Here is a 13,778-nt window from a genome sequence, read left to right on the forward strand (position 1 = left end):
CACACTCCCTTTTAAAATCATATTTTATTTTATTTTATTTTAGAACTTGTATTTCTTCAGTATGTCTGGTATATTACCAATATATAAGAAAACCCAAAAATCAGATGTTGCCGTGAAGGTTTGACCAATGCTAAAACCTTTAGCTGGTCTACTATAATTGTTGTTAATAGCAGTGCCTGACGTTTGTATTATATCGGTCAAGCCAAGCATACTGTGCTCTCCGATTCCGTTAAATGCCTAATGAATTTAGCTAAAGTTTACCCTTACTGGATGGATCAGTCCCAGCTGAATAGGGTCTCTCTGGCGTTGGGTGAGCACATAGGTCAGTCCCCAGTGCAAAAAATCATCACGACAGGAAGGATGTGACCTCACCAGCAGGAATCCGGCACATCAGTGGAAATCAGTCCTTTCAAAACGATCGCGGCCCTGCAGTTGTCGTTAAAAAAAAACGCTAAAATACGATCTTCTCTGTTTTACGCACACTAATATTTATAACTCTGATGCTTTACAGCGAGACTTTCTTTCGGCAGCTCTCAAAATAAGATGATGCGTGTTTACTGTGGAGATGACGTCCTGGGTGGGAGTTTGCGGCCTCCGTCTGCCTGCTTCTGTGGAAACAGACTCTGAGCTGAGGTCTACGTCCATTAATGTGTTGGCATTTAAAGTGTGCTGCGGGGGACAGTTCTTCACAAAGAAATTTAACGGATGCTGTGGACAGGTGATGCGTACTTGTCAGCCTAAGTGCGATGAAAACAGAGAGATGATTATAAAACCTTAATCCCATCATCTTTAAAGGTAGGGTCTCCTTAAGCTTACTTGGAAGGGTGGGTGGTTCTTAACGATAAAATTAGCCAATCATACAGCAGTAAACCAGGAGACTTGATACCTGTGGTGAGAAGTCTATGTTCACATGTACAGTCAGGAGTGTAGGAGAGAGTTTGATATTGGGGGAACACAGGTTATTGCTTTACAGACGTCTATTTATTGTGGAAATTTAGAGGGTACCTGCCCCCCGGGTTCCTACGCCCCTGCTTACAGTCCGTCTCTCCTTTCCTTTCTCGTTTTCTTTCTCTGTCTCCCTCTCTCCGTGCCCCATGATCAGAAGAATGCCAGCTATTTTGGTTTTTAAAAACACACACAGCTTTTGGATGTTACTCAGGATCTGGATCCCTGAAGGGAGTTTACCCCACCCCCTCGCCCCCACCCCCGAGTATTCTTCTGTAGACACCAGAAGATCTGATGACTTAAAGCTTTGGGATGTGGGCCCCGGGCCCTCTGAGGTAAGCAGAGGGAGTGAGGTAAGCAGGGGGAGTGAGGTAACTTGACTGATCCTCGGTCCTTTTAGGGAAGACTGCTGTCTCCATTTCAAAGAGGATGACTTGACAGTCAAAAGATTGTAGATTTTTCTTTTTTTGCTTTAAGTTTGGGTGGAGGGTCGGACTCCTCTCAGTGTCACACATAAGCAGAGCACAGCCCTGCAGACATCCAAGTGATGGTCTTGACGCCTGGATTCACCCCGATATTGCACTGTTTAGAAATACTTCTCAGGCATAGCCACGCTCGTCGTGTGAGAGCGGAGTGAGTTGGAGGTCATTGTCCAGAGAGCTGGCTTCCCTCCAGGGACATGGCTTGTCATTAAACTGCATGAAAACAAACAGGGCTCTAGCATCCAGGATTACTCTGCTCCAGCCTGAAACTCTTGGTGTAACTCAGCAGTGGGTCAGAGGCGTAGAAACACTACTTTGAATTGTCAAAGCCCTGCTAACCTCACAATATCCTTTCTAACTTCACAATGCATGCTGAGTTTTGGCTAATGTTGCCCATAATTCAACATTAAGTTTACGATCTAAAAATGCAGCTGATTGGTGAATAACAAATCGCAACACTCAATGAGAAATCAATACCGTTCGCCTCACCTAAAAGTCACGTTTTCGGTTTTTAAAATAAAACATATATCATTCAGCCGTTTGTTTTCGAAGTTTTATCGCCTTGCGTTACATTATTTGTAGGGAATTGTTTCATGATTGTTCTTCGCTGCATTTTTAATGATGCTGCTAAAGTTTCCCAGGAACTGGCTGGCTTTGGGTCTTACTGGAGTCTAAAAACATTATTGGTGATTAAATGCTTATGGCGCATGGAGAGAGATTAAGGAAGTGAAGCGGTCCAGAATTTTTGTTTTGTTGAGTTTATGCAGGTAGTATATTGGTTATTGCAGTTTTCATTCCCTAACTCATCTGTCTCATTGTTCCAGTGTTGTTGACGGGACAATCATCCATCCATCCATCTTCCAACTGCTTATCTAATGCATGCATGCAGATAAAGATAATGAGAATGATGACAAATGATTGTAAATATCTATATGGGTGTTGGATGTGTGTCACTGGATGATTCGGAAAATTTGGATTTGCACAGCAGAGTTATCAGGAAAGCTGTGAAGTAAATAATGTCTGTTCTTCGCAGTGGAGAATCGTCAGCTTCAGCGTGACTCAGCAGGCCTTCAGGCTCCACAGCATCAATGACGGCATGTCTGGCCGGACAGCAGAGGAGCCCTGAGGTTGGGTGACACCTTCAGACTAGCAGATATCAGACGTGACTTCTCTCAGCCACCCTCACGTTCCTGTTTGGGTTCCGCATGGGGAAAACGGGAGCTTCCTGTGCTCAGCGACTGGGGCGAACAGCTGTAGCGGGAGAGGAGTCCAGAACGCCTCGCGGCCTCATTCCTGTTTGCAGTTTCAATGGCTCTTATTTTGTTGTTCCGGAAGTGAGAATGAGCCGTACACGCCTGGCTGGGGGCGGCCTCGTCTAAACACATGCATGTTTAGATGAACCATTTCCACACGCTACGTTCAGCCTGTTTATAAGTAGGGCCAGTCACCCCAACGAGGGCCTGTGTGTGATAATATCCAATATTCACAAAGAAATCAACAATGTCGAATGAGTGTATGAAGGTAAGATATGCCCTGAGGGACAAACAGCGCAAAGAGTCTCATCCATCTTGGTCATTACAGTCTGGGGCTAGATAGTGTTTGCAGACTACCAGAGCTTGCCAGTTGCTTACTTTCTAAAGCCCCAATGCATAATCAGTTATCCAAGAGTATTCCCAGTTATCTCTGGAACGTTGGGCTCCCGGACAAACACACTTCATTCCTTCCTGTTCGCTGCCTTCATGCGTATCACGTGTTAAATGACCTATGTGATCCTTTAATTGTTCCAGATTAGCGGGTCGCTGTTCACCTTTCGGTAATCAGGTTTCTCCGCAGACAGACGTGTGACAGCTGAGCATGTGATTCGTTCTGTGATTCGAGTCACATTTGGAGGAAGGGAGCCAGGGAGTGGGAAAGGGGAGTGAGGTAAGCAGGGGGAGTGAGGTAAGCAGGGGGAGTGAGGTAAGCAGTGGGAATGAGGTAAGCAGGGGGAGTGAGGTAAGCAGAGGGAGTGAGGTAAGCAGTGGGAATGAGGTAAGCAGTGGGAGTGAGGTAAGCATGGGGAGTGAGGTAAGCAGAGGGAGTGAGGTAAGCAGTGGGAGTGAGGTATGCAGCGGGAGTGAGGTAAGCAGGGGGAGTAAGGTAAGCAGCGGGAATGAGGTAAGCAGGTGGAGTGAGGTAAGCAGAGGGAATGAGGTAAGCAGGGGGAGTGAGGTAAGTAGTGGGAATGAGGTAAGCAGTGGGAGTGAGGTAAGCAGGGGGAGTGAGGTAAGCATGGGGAGTGAGGTAAGCAGCGGGAGTGAGGTAAGCAGCGGGAGTGAGGTAAGCAGAGGGAGTGAGGTAAGCAGGGGGAGTGAGGTAAGCAGAGGGAGTGAGGTAAGCAGGGGGAGTGAGATAAGCAGGGGGAGTGAGGTAAGCAGGGGGAGTGAGGTAAGCAGCGGGAGTGAGGTAAGCAGCGGGAATGAGGTAAGCAGAGGGAATGAGGTAAGCAGGGGGAGTGAGGTAAGCAGCGGGAGTGAGGTAAGCAGCGGGAGTGAGGTAAGCAGAGGGAGTGAGGTAAGCAGGGGGAGTGAGGTAAGCAGAGGGAGTGAGGTAAGCAGGGGGAGTGAGATAAGCAGGGGGAATGAGGTAAGCAGGGGGAGTGAGGTAAGCAGAGGGAATGAGGTAAGCAGGGGGAGTGAGGTAAGCAGCGGGAGTGAGGTAAGCAGGGGGAATGAGGTAAGCAGGGGGAGTGAGGTAAGCAGCGGGAGTGAGGTAAGCAGGGGGAATGAGGTAAGCAGGGGGAATGAGGTAAGCAGGGGGAGTGAGGTAAGCAGCGGGAGTGAGGTAAGCAGGGGGAATGAGGTAAGCAGGGGGAGTGAGGTAAGCAGCGGGAGTGAGGTAAGCAGAGGGAATGAGGTAAGCAGGGGGAGTGAGGTAAGCAGCGGGAGTGAGGTAAGCAGGGGGAATGAGGTAAGCAGGGGGAGTGAGGTAAGCAGCGGGAGTGAGGTAAGCAGGGGGAGTGAGGTAAGCAGCGGGAGTGAGGTAAGCAGGGGGAGTGAGGTAAGCAGCGGGAGTGAGCCAGAGAGAGGCAGAGAGAAATGAAGGACCATGCATGCAGGCAGGAGTGGGAGGAGGTGCAGATTGAGGGGAGCAGAAAGGGGGAGGAATGAAAATGGGGGGCTAGTAAAACAGGATGAGAGCTTCCCAGACTGAAGAAAGGATGCCTTTCCAGGAAATGACTTTTACACAGTTTGCAGTGGCAGCCAGAAACCGTTAACCCCTGTGTGTGTGTGTGTGTGTGTGTGTGTGTATGTGTGGGTGTGTGTGTATGTGTGTGTGTGTGGGTGTGTGTGTGTGTGTGTGTGTGTGTATGTGTGTGTGTGTGTGTGTGTGTGTGTGTGTGTGTGTGTGTATGTGTGTGTGTGTGTGTGTGTGTGTGTGTGTGTGGGTGTGTATGTGTGTGTATGTGTGTGTGTGTGTGTGTGGGTGTGTGTGTGTGTGTGTGTGTGTGTGTGCCTCGACTCGTGTGTGTGTGTGTGTATGTGTGTGTGTGTGTGTGTGTGTATGTGTGTGTGTGTGTGTGTGTGTGTGTGTGCCTCGACTCGTGTGTGTGTGTGTGTGTGTGTATGTGTGTGTGTGTGTATGTGTGTGTGTGTGGGTGTGTGTGTGTGTGTGTGTGTGTGTGTGCCTCGACTCGTGTGTGTGTGTGTGTGTGTGTGTGTGTGTGTGTGTGTGTGTGTGTGTGCCTCGACTCGTGTGTGTGTGTGTGTGTGTGTGTGTGTGTGTGTGTGTGTGTGTGTGTGTGTGTGTGTGTGTGTGTGTGTGTGTGACATGTATGGATTTTTCACTGGGGCCACCGGACATTTAGGGGGAAGACAAAGAGGCGGGAAAATCCCACAGCTAATTAACAGGCTTTTCAAGGGAAAATGTGAAGTTCCAGGGTCTCCGAAAAGTCCTGCACTTGTTCTAGTCCCACCAGGAACTACTGATCAGTGCTAATTTACCCGTCAGGAATTCAGACAGGAAAAAGGTGACACCATGACATCATTTCTGTCTAAACGGGGACGGTGAATACTATAGTACGACTTCATTTAGCTGTACATCATGGGGCACTCATACAATTTATCCATCCATCCATCCATCCATTACATCCATCTTCCAACCTCTTGTCCTGAGAAGGGTTGCAGAGAAAACGTCGGGTATGTGCACAGACTGTGGCTTTGTAATTCCTGTGCACGTGGAACACACAGGGGGCTGCTGATGTGTTTGGCAGCACGCAGAGGCCGGCCCGTGCCATTGCAGGGCCCTCTGGAGACCAGCAGAGGCAATTTCGCGCCTCCAGACCAGACGCTGTGAGAGGGAAAATCATTTCTCTTCTGAGGGAGCCTATTTCCTGCCTCAGACCTTTTATTCTGAACATGCAGACTGAATGCGCTCTGTGGCAGCTGTGCAGAATTCGTGCGTGTGTGTGCGTGTGTGTGTGGGTTATGTTTGCCTGTTATTTTGAACATTTTTCATGTCCCCACAAAGATTTGTGAATGTAATCAAAAAACTAACAATGCCAAAAGCTTGTATTTTGCTTGGTTACTTATGATTAAGGTGAGGGCTGGGTAGGGGTTGAGGTTGTCATGTTGGGACTAGAGTTTTCCCCACAGAAATGAATGTAGAGTTCATACAAAGATATGATTACTAATTGTATATGTGTGTCTTTGTGTGTGTATCGCTCCCCTTTTATGGCTACTTACTTAGAGATACCCACAAAGCTCCTGTGAGGTAAACAATTTAAATGCTTTTCTTTATGCATCATTAGTTGCATTAACATTGATGTCGTGTTTGCGTCTGTGGGTGGAAAGGCTGCAGAAAGTCTCTCTGCTTAAAAATTTTAATTGAAATATTACTTGTGGTCAGGATCATCACTAGATATGAACGAAAAGTGGGGGGGGGGCTAATCCTTCTCTGGGGGGGGTCTGTTTCAATGGAAATGAATGAGAACACACTAATTTAGCTAAACCCTCCTAAAACAGCCTTCGTGATGCACCCCCTACCCATGAGATGCCTGATTTCTTCAGTCTGCTTCGTCTAACCAGTTCATTCCTGCTGCTGACGCATTTGCTCGTTTCCCAGCTAGCGTGCCCTTGCTACACTTTGCGCTAATTCGGCTTAGCTCTCCATGTGGAAGGGAAAGCTAACGGTTAACATCCAGCCCCAATTTATTCTCTTGCTCATTTTTGCTTAAAAGCAAATATTTATGTGAACGTGTAGCCAGGGAGCGAGTCCAGGGCCATGGCCAGAGCTGCTATTTGAAGTCGATTAAGAGCTGGAAGGGAAAGGAGGTCTGGTGTTATGAAAGCCAGATGTTGGCTGCCATGGATGAAGGGATGGAGAAGAGCGGAGAGCAGAGCCCGTACGGCAGCCGCCTGGCCGGGAGCGGAGCCCTGCTACGAAGCCCAGGGGATAAAACAAATTAGGGCCTTGGAGTAGTGGACCGTCGGCGCGAAAGTAGAAAGGAAGGTGGCCCAAAACCAACATCAGCTCGGCAAGTTTGCTGCCATCAGCTGGGCCCCGCGCATCCTGTCTGCGTAACGGGGAGAGTGCCCAGCTCCAGCCACTGCGGCGGGAGGGGGTGTGCATGTGAAAAATGCAGAAAATGGGTCTCATACGTGGGGACGTGTATGGCTTTCTTGTCTCACATATGCACGCCGTTTCACGCCGCTGCAGAATACTCGCGCACACTGGTACCCACACGTTCAAATCATTCAGCGTCCATAAATCTTGCGCGACCGTGACGCCCTTGGCGCGACGTTTATAAGCTTCCTGTCGGGAACGGGGCCCTCGTCTGGGCACTTAGTTCCTCTTTGAGGGGTGTGGTGTTGAGGGGCAAGGGAAAGCCTAACCTACAGTATTTGTTTGGACTGGGTCCTCGTTTCCGCCAATTCTGACCCATCAGGAAACTTGACCCGGCTCAGAGACAATGGACTATTGTACTAGTGGGTTTGGCTTCTTCACAGGGCTAAAACAGGAAGACCAGCTTCGGGGCACACACTAAGACACAGCAGCACTCTGAGGTTTGTAAACCGGGATAAATATATCCTTGAAACTATCCTCGGGTCAGATTCTTCAATTGCTTGATTGGTGCTGTTTTGGTTACCGGATTGATTAGCTTTCCGCTTACAGTTCTGCTTTTTTTTCTCCTTCTTGTTACATCTTTCATCTCTTTTCTTTGTTGTGTTCCACTGAATAGGAGACTTTATAGCAATGCATAGGCTGTGTCCAGGAATTAAACAATTCACTGCACCTACAGCAGGGAGTGGCCACATCCCTGGGAGGTCAAGGCCATACAGTATCTGAAAAAGGCCCCGTGAAAACACAGCCGTCTTGTCATGTCGATGCAATGGGGGCCAATCTGCTAGCAGAGGCCCAGTAATGCTGTGGAGGCATGTGGGGCGTGTGGGGTGAGTGGGGGCAAGTGGGGCGTGTGGGGTGTGTGGAGCGAGTGGGGCGTATGGGGTGTGTGGGGCGAGTGGGGGTGTGTGGGGCGTATGGGGTGTGTGGGGTGAGTGGGGGAGTGTGGGGCGAGTAGGGGTGTGTGGGGCGAGTGGAGTGTGTGGGGTGAGTGAGGGTGTGTGGGGCGAGTGGAGTGTGTGGGGCGTGTGGGGGTGTGTGGGGGCGATTGGAGTGTGTGGGGCGAGTGGTGCGAGTAGGGGTGTGTGGGGCGTATGGGGGTGTGTGAGGTGTGTGGGGGCGAGTGGAGTGTGTGGGACGTGTGGGGGTGTGTGGGGCAAGTAGGGGTGTGTGGGGCATATAGGGGGGCGTGTGGGGGCAAGTGGAGTGAGTGGGGGTGAGTGGAGTGTGTGGGGGCGAGTGGAGTGTGTGGGATGTGTGGGGGTGAGTGGGGCATATGGGGTGCGTGTGGGGGCAAGTGGAGTGTGTGGGGCGTGTGGCCCCCATTGCTCACGGTCAGCATGTGCTTCCTCCTCTGCGTATACTGCTGTATCTCTTAGGCCCCAGGAGAGCTGTTCGGTCGCGTGCGATAGTGAGATAGTGAAAAAAGAAACAAAGACAAGCCTTTAGCAGAGGATGGTTTCAATCCATCGACCTCTGGGTTACGGGCCCAGCACACTTCCACTGCACCACTCTGCTCCATAGTCACTCATCCCCCTCATCCCCCCCTGGCCACTCTCCTTTGTCTTTGCATCACTCAGGAAAACCAACACATCTTAGTCCCTGCAGTAATATATGGGTTACCTGAGTAAAACAGGGCAAGGATCCCCGTGAATGGGATGCCAGTCCATCGTGCATTAAAAACATGAAATGATGCTTTATTTTTTTATGTGCTTTATTTTTCATTTGCATAAGTATGAGCACAGGTACATTGGAATGCATGTGTTTGCAAATCCCATCTCACTAGCCTTTGAAACATGACACACATATACAGTTGACAGTTAGGCTTAGAGTCTGAGCGTAGTGCCAGGCTATTTTTTTTAGTGCCCCTGGAGCAGTTTGGGAGGATGTAAGGACCTTACACAAGTGCCCAGGGGAGATGTGACTATTCTGCTGAGTCTTGAACAGGTCACCTTCCGATTGCAGGCACAGAGGATTAAACCAGCGAGGTAAAGCCCCCACACACAGAGCCAGGGCCAGGAATAGAGCCCACAACCCACAGTGACAAACACTGAGATTAATGAGCTGAGACATCAGGTAGTGTGGGGTTTAGGGTCCCTTAGCCATAACCAAGTGGTGACAGGTTCAAGGTCCATTAGATGCTCTACAGCACACCCTGCTGGTAAGTGGCTGATAGCACTGTGCTCAAAATGCTTTGAAACCTCATGTTCCATAGAGCAGTATTCCTCAAACTGGGGCTCGGGGACCCCCAGACGGTCCAGCAAAAATGCAGCGAGCTGGGAGAGAGCAAAAACATGGAGCATCTGTGGGTACCCAAGGACTGGATTGAGAAACGCTGCCATCGAGCAACAGGAAGCCTTTGGCTGATACGAAGCATATTAGAGCAGGTATATGTTATTGATGAAAACTGGGGGCTTTTGATTTGGGGGAGAGGGGTGTTCTGATGAGCGTTCCCCAAAATCCCAGTGTCCCCTTAAACCGTCCCTTCGCATAGACGAGTGCCTTCACAGGCACACAGACAGATGGACCCAAGACGAAAAGGAAAAGAAATTAAGTCATCCATTTATAGTCGTCTCAGACTCCAGAAGTGGCCGCACTGAAATGTAAGATCTCGACGCTCTGGGACTGCGTGTGCGCCTGTGTTTGTATTTAGCTTTGCACGTGTGGTAAAGTGGGAGATTGTAATTGCAGACTGTGTCTGTGCGGCACTGTCTCTGTGTGTGGAAATAGACAGGCAGATTGTGTAATTGTGTACTGTTCCTTTTTTACAAGAGTCGAGCTGTTTTGAGGAAGATGTAGTGGGAGGGTGAAGTGTGGGTGGGGGAGGCGTTAGGAAGGAAGCAGAGATGGAGAAAGAGGGGATCTCCCACCCAGTTCTGAGACCCCCCTCCCTTCCCAAAGCCTGGAATCTGTTGGACAGACAAGTGAGCAACCTTTTTTAGTCACGGTTATGCCATCAGAGGACCGAGGGACCCAGGGGCTGCCTGGAACCCCAGCCTGGAACCTGAGACTCTCCTGCCCGTGGCTCAGTGCCCGGAGCATTTCTGGGTTTGGACTGAGCAAAGAAATGCAGCCCACGCCTCACCAAGCCACAAGCCATGGGAACACTAGTCACAGTATGAAAGGCCAGCAACCTCTACACTGCACACGTGAACTCATTGGTGTGGGTGTGTGTGTGTTCAATTACACAAAGCCTGCCTCATGTTATCCTACTGTAACCCTGCATCGCGGGGGGATGACTAAAAATAAAATACACAGAGTCATGTAAACAAGCCGCAGTGAAATGCACACACAGGGCCGGCAGAGGGACACGTGGACCGGGGGCGTGAGGGATGGACAAACGCCGGCACTGGGACCGCAGCTGGCAGCTTCGCTCAACAACGCACATTTTCCACTCCCAGAATGCAACGGGGGCACTGTCAGTTTAGGTCTGCACAGTATATGGTGCACATTTCTGCCTTTCTGTGTGTGTGTGAGCACACATGCGGTTGAATATGGGCTGTTTATAAGACTAAAGCCAGTTCGGGTCACATAAAAATCATACTCTGACACTTCGCTCTCCCAAAACAAGGGCTTGCATCTGCCGCCTGCTCCAGCGGTGTTTATAATCACATGAAGAAATGACACTGTGTAAAGTGAGTCTAATAAGTCCTTCTGGAATCCTGATTCATTCTGCTCATGCAATGGCTGCTCTAATTATATCCTTAAAAACTGTTTTACTATTCTGGACCATTTTTTCTTTTCTCCAATAACAACCAGGATCTCACATAATGCAAAACCACCCATGTCTAATAAACAAACATCCTTTCCAGTAAATTAGTTGCATACTTGTGAAAAAAGTTGGACCCAGGTATTTCTCGGGACAAAACAGCAGATTCTAAAACGGCAAAAAAAAAAAAAACAAACAAGTTCCTTGGCAAAATGAAGTAAAATCTTAATTTTAATTGGAAATGTGTGGTGTTGCCATGGCGGTAGGAAAATGGTATGGTCTTCATTCCCATAATGCAGCTGTTGCATCCTGATGGTCCTTGCAGCCTGTTTCATGTGGGTGAAATTCCTGTCCGTGACAAACCGATCATAATCTAGTCCGGATGGCGTGACCCAGACCTGGATGCTGTGACGTGTTTACAGGCCCCGGAATCAACTGCAGGGCAGCTGTCCCCAAAATGTGCCCCTAGAGGAACTGCCACAGGGTAAAACACAGTAAGAAATGTCACATTACTGACAGCCAGGACCAGTTGAATCGCCCTCCACCCAGTGTGACATCCTTATGTATCACTCCCACCCCTCAAACACAGAAGATAAAAAGCTGAATTCTCTGCTGGGACAATGGCCCTGTTGCCGTGCGGTGACAGGGCGGGAGCTGAGGCCCAGCTACTGAAAGACCGCTAATGTTGTCTCTGCCAGAAGCGGGACAGCAGCGTTCTAGGCACTACGATTCAGGACAGTGGACGCACCCCTGGGTCCCTCAAAGGGCTCCCTGTCACTGGCAGGAGGATGGAACACTGGGAGGGGCACTAACAACAGAGCAAAGGACAGAAAAGAAAAGAAAATTGATTCAAGTGAATACATTTATATTCATTTATCTGACATGTTTACCTAAAATGAGGGGTTAAAATTTTGGATTGTTAATACAATACTCTTGTTCAGCTACATACGTACACAAGCTACATGCACACATTCCTAATGTGGATACCATGGAGGATCAGTAGGGGGCACTGTTGCCTCACACACCTCCAAGGTTAAAGGTTTTAATCCCACTTCTGCTCTGTGTTCGGGGCTTGATATCATGTGGGTTTCCTCCGCACCGATAGGTTAACCGGTGTCACCCATTGCATGTGCTGGAAAACTACGGACGCAAAACCGACACATAGTCTGATCATCGGCACGGCAGCTAAGCACCATATTTCTGCGGCTTGATTTTTCAGCAAAATGCTTCCATGCATGTAGTAATTCAGCAGGTAGCATTGCTGCCTCATGCCCCCAGGGGCATGGACTTTGCATACTTTCCATCCACAGAACACCACGGAGCCTCTGGCACCGCCCTGCTCAGACGCTGTGACATAGAAGTTAAAGGCTGTTAAAGATTTGCCTACCTGCACTCAATCCTAACTTCCCAGCCCTGCTGACCAGACCGGCGGCCTTTCATAGAGTAAACCTGAGTTTACCATGTTCATTTCTTTCCTACCTACTCAGTTCCACTCACGTTTAAGTGACACCCTTTGCAAAAGTTTCCTCAAAGTGCTGAGCATTTAGCACCAGAAACCACAGACGAAAAAACAGTTAAGTTAAAATGCCCCAGAAGTCCCAAGGCTGAATAAAGAAAATAAAAGAAAAAAAAAAACACAAAAGTCAACTTCACTCCGTACAAACCACCAACAGGCATGCGTGTGTCCTTGCCGCTAAATCCAGGCACGGAACGGTACCTTGTACTATAATTCGGACTGGCGCTACCTTACTCTTTTAAATGGCCACTGGCTGCTCATTCGAGGAACAAAGACAGGAACTTCAGCAGGAGGCGCCGCGATTAAGGAAACACGCTCCTAATCAGCCCAGATCCATATCTGGTCGCTGGTAATTTACCCACCGGGCGGTAGGTAACCTGTATTTCCATAATAAAACATCCATTGGTAAAAGTTGGTATAATTGCAAGTTGCTTTAGATGGAAATGTCAACTAAGCAACGAAATAACACTTATTGCGTTGCCGTCATGTTTTTATTTATTTTATTTAGAAATTCTTCTATTTCGGACGGTGTTACTAGAGTCACCCCCTCCGAGCCGTGACAGTGAAGTCAGTAAAACGGCCAAGAGCAGCTGTACAGAGGGGGCGGGATGATTAACTGCGGTCTGTAATTAGAGTCCGGCGGCCATGCTGTGCATAGCGTGCACTTCTGCAGAATTATGGCTATTACTGTGCTAAGTGCAAAAAGCTTCGCATCGGGAAGCCGCAGTTAATGAAATACGCAGGCACGACTACAACTGTACAGGCACATCTCACCCGAGCGCCAAACACGAATCCTACGCGCAGCGAACACTCCCACGTCTGTGCATTAACTGTACGGCCAAAAATTCCTTTCGGTGCATTTGAATTTCAAAAACGTAAACAAATCAAACATACACAATCACTTCAGCATTGGTAAGTATACAGGTTTGTTCCGTAACTATTTCTTAATTTTCTCATCAATCTTACATCACCGGCTCCCTCTAGAGGCCATCGCATGAACTCCTACATTATAGGTGATATGTTGGAGATTACTTATTACACGCACTTTCCGGGTGGGAAGCAAATGTTTTTCCTAAGCGACTTACTCTTTTTAGGGCCGAATGTGTTACTAAATGATATCATAAATTATAATTATTATAACAGTACCTGCCACACATTACTGCTTTGGCACCTTTCTGATAAATCTTTAAAATCACCTCCTTTGTTGCAGCCCTTAGCTGACCGTGGTCCATTTCTTCCTCTCAAAAATGGAGCAATCAGGTGAATAACCGGATGCCATAGTAGCTTCCAAAAATTACCTGCACATGAATCAGGGTCTGCAGGTCGCTAGATCCCGGACCCAGCCACCTCAGCGCATTGTTGGACTTCGTACACGAATAAAGGCACAAAGATTCGAATCTATGAGACTCAAGCAGCTGATGTTACTTCCGTGGAAGATAAATTACCAAATATCCTCCAAAACATTCTTATTGGTCAAGTTCATTACTGTGACGCTGATCCTTCCTCCTTTATCTCCAGCTTTCCC

At 48.6% G+C, this 13,778-nt stretch overlaps 1 long non-coding RNA gene across 2 annotated transcripts; it reads left to right on the top strand.

Moving 5' to 3' along the window:
• Positions 1–720: 720 nt before the first annotated feature.
• Positions 721–4,914, top strand: LOC125742746 (uncharacterized). Of its 2 annotated transcripts, XR_007398195.1 has the most exons (4): positions 721–795; positions 2,461–3,368; positions 3,441–3,746; positions 4,467–4,914. It is a non-coding gene; the product is annotated as an uncharacterized LOC125742746 (long non-coding RNA). The 2 variants fall into 2 exon arrangements; XR_007398194.1 differs by having other exon boundaries at positions 2,461–3,746.
• The last annotated feature ends 8,864 nt before the right edge of the window (positions 4,915–13,778 follow it).

Source organism: Brienomyrus brachyistius, chromosome 5, assembly GCF_023856365.1.
Source record: "Brienomyrus brachyistius isolate T26 chromosome 5, BBRACH_0.4, whole genome shotgun sequence".
NCBI lineage: Eukaryota > Metazoa > Chordata > Actinopteri > Osteoglossiformes > Mormyridae > Brienomyrus > Brienomyrus brachyistius.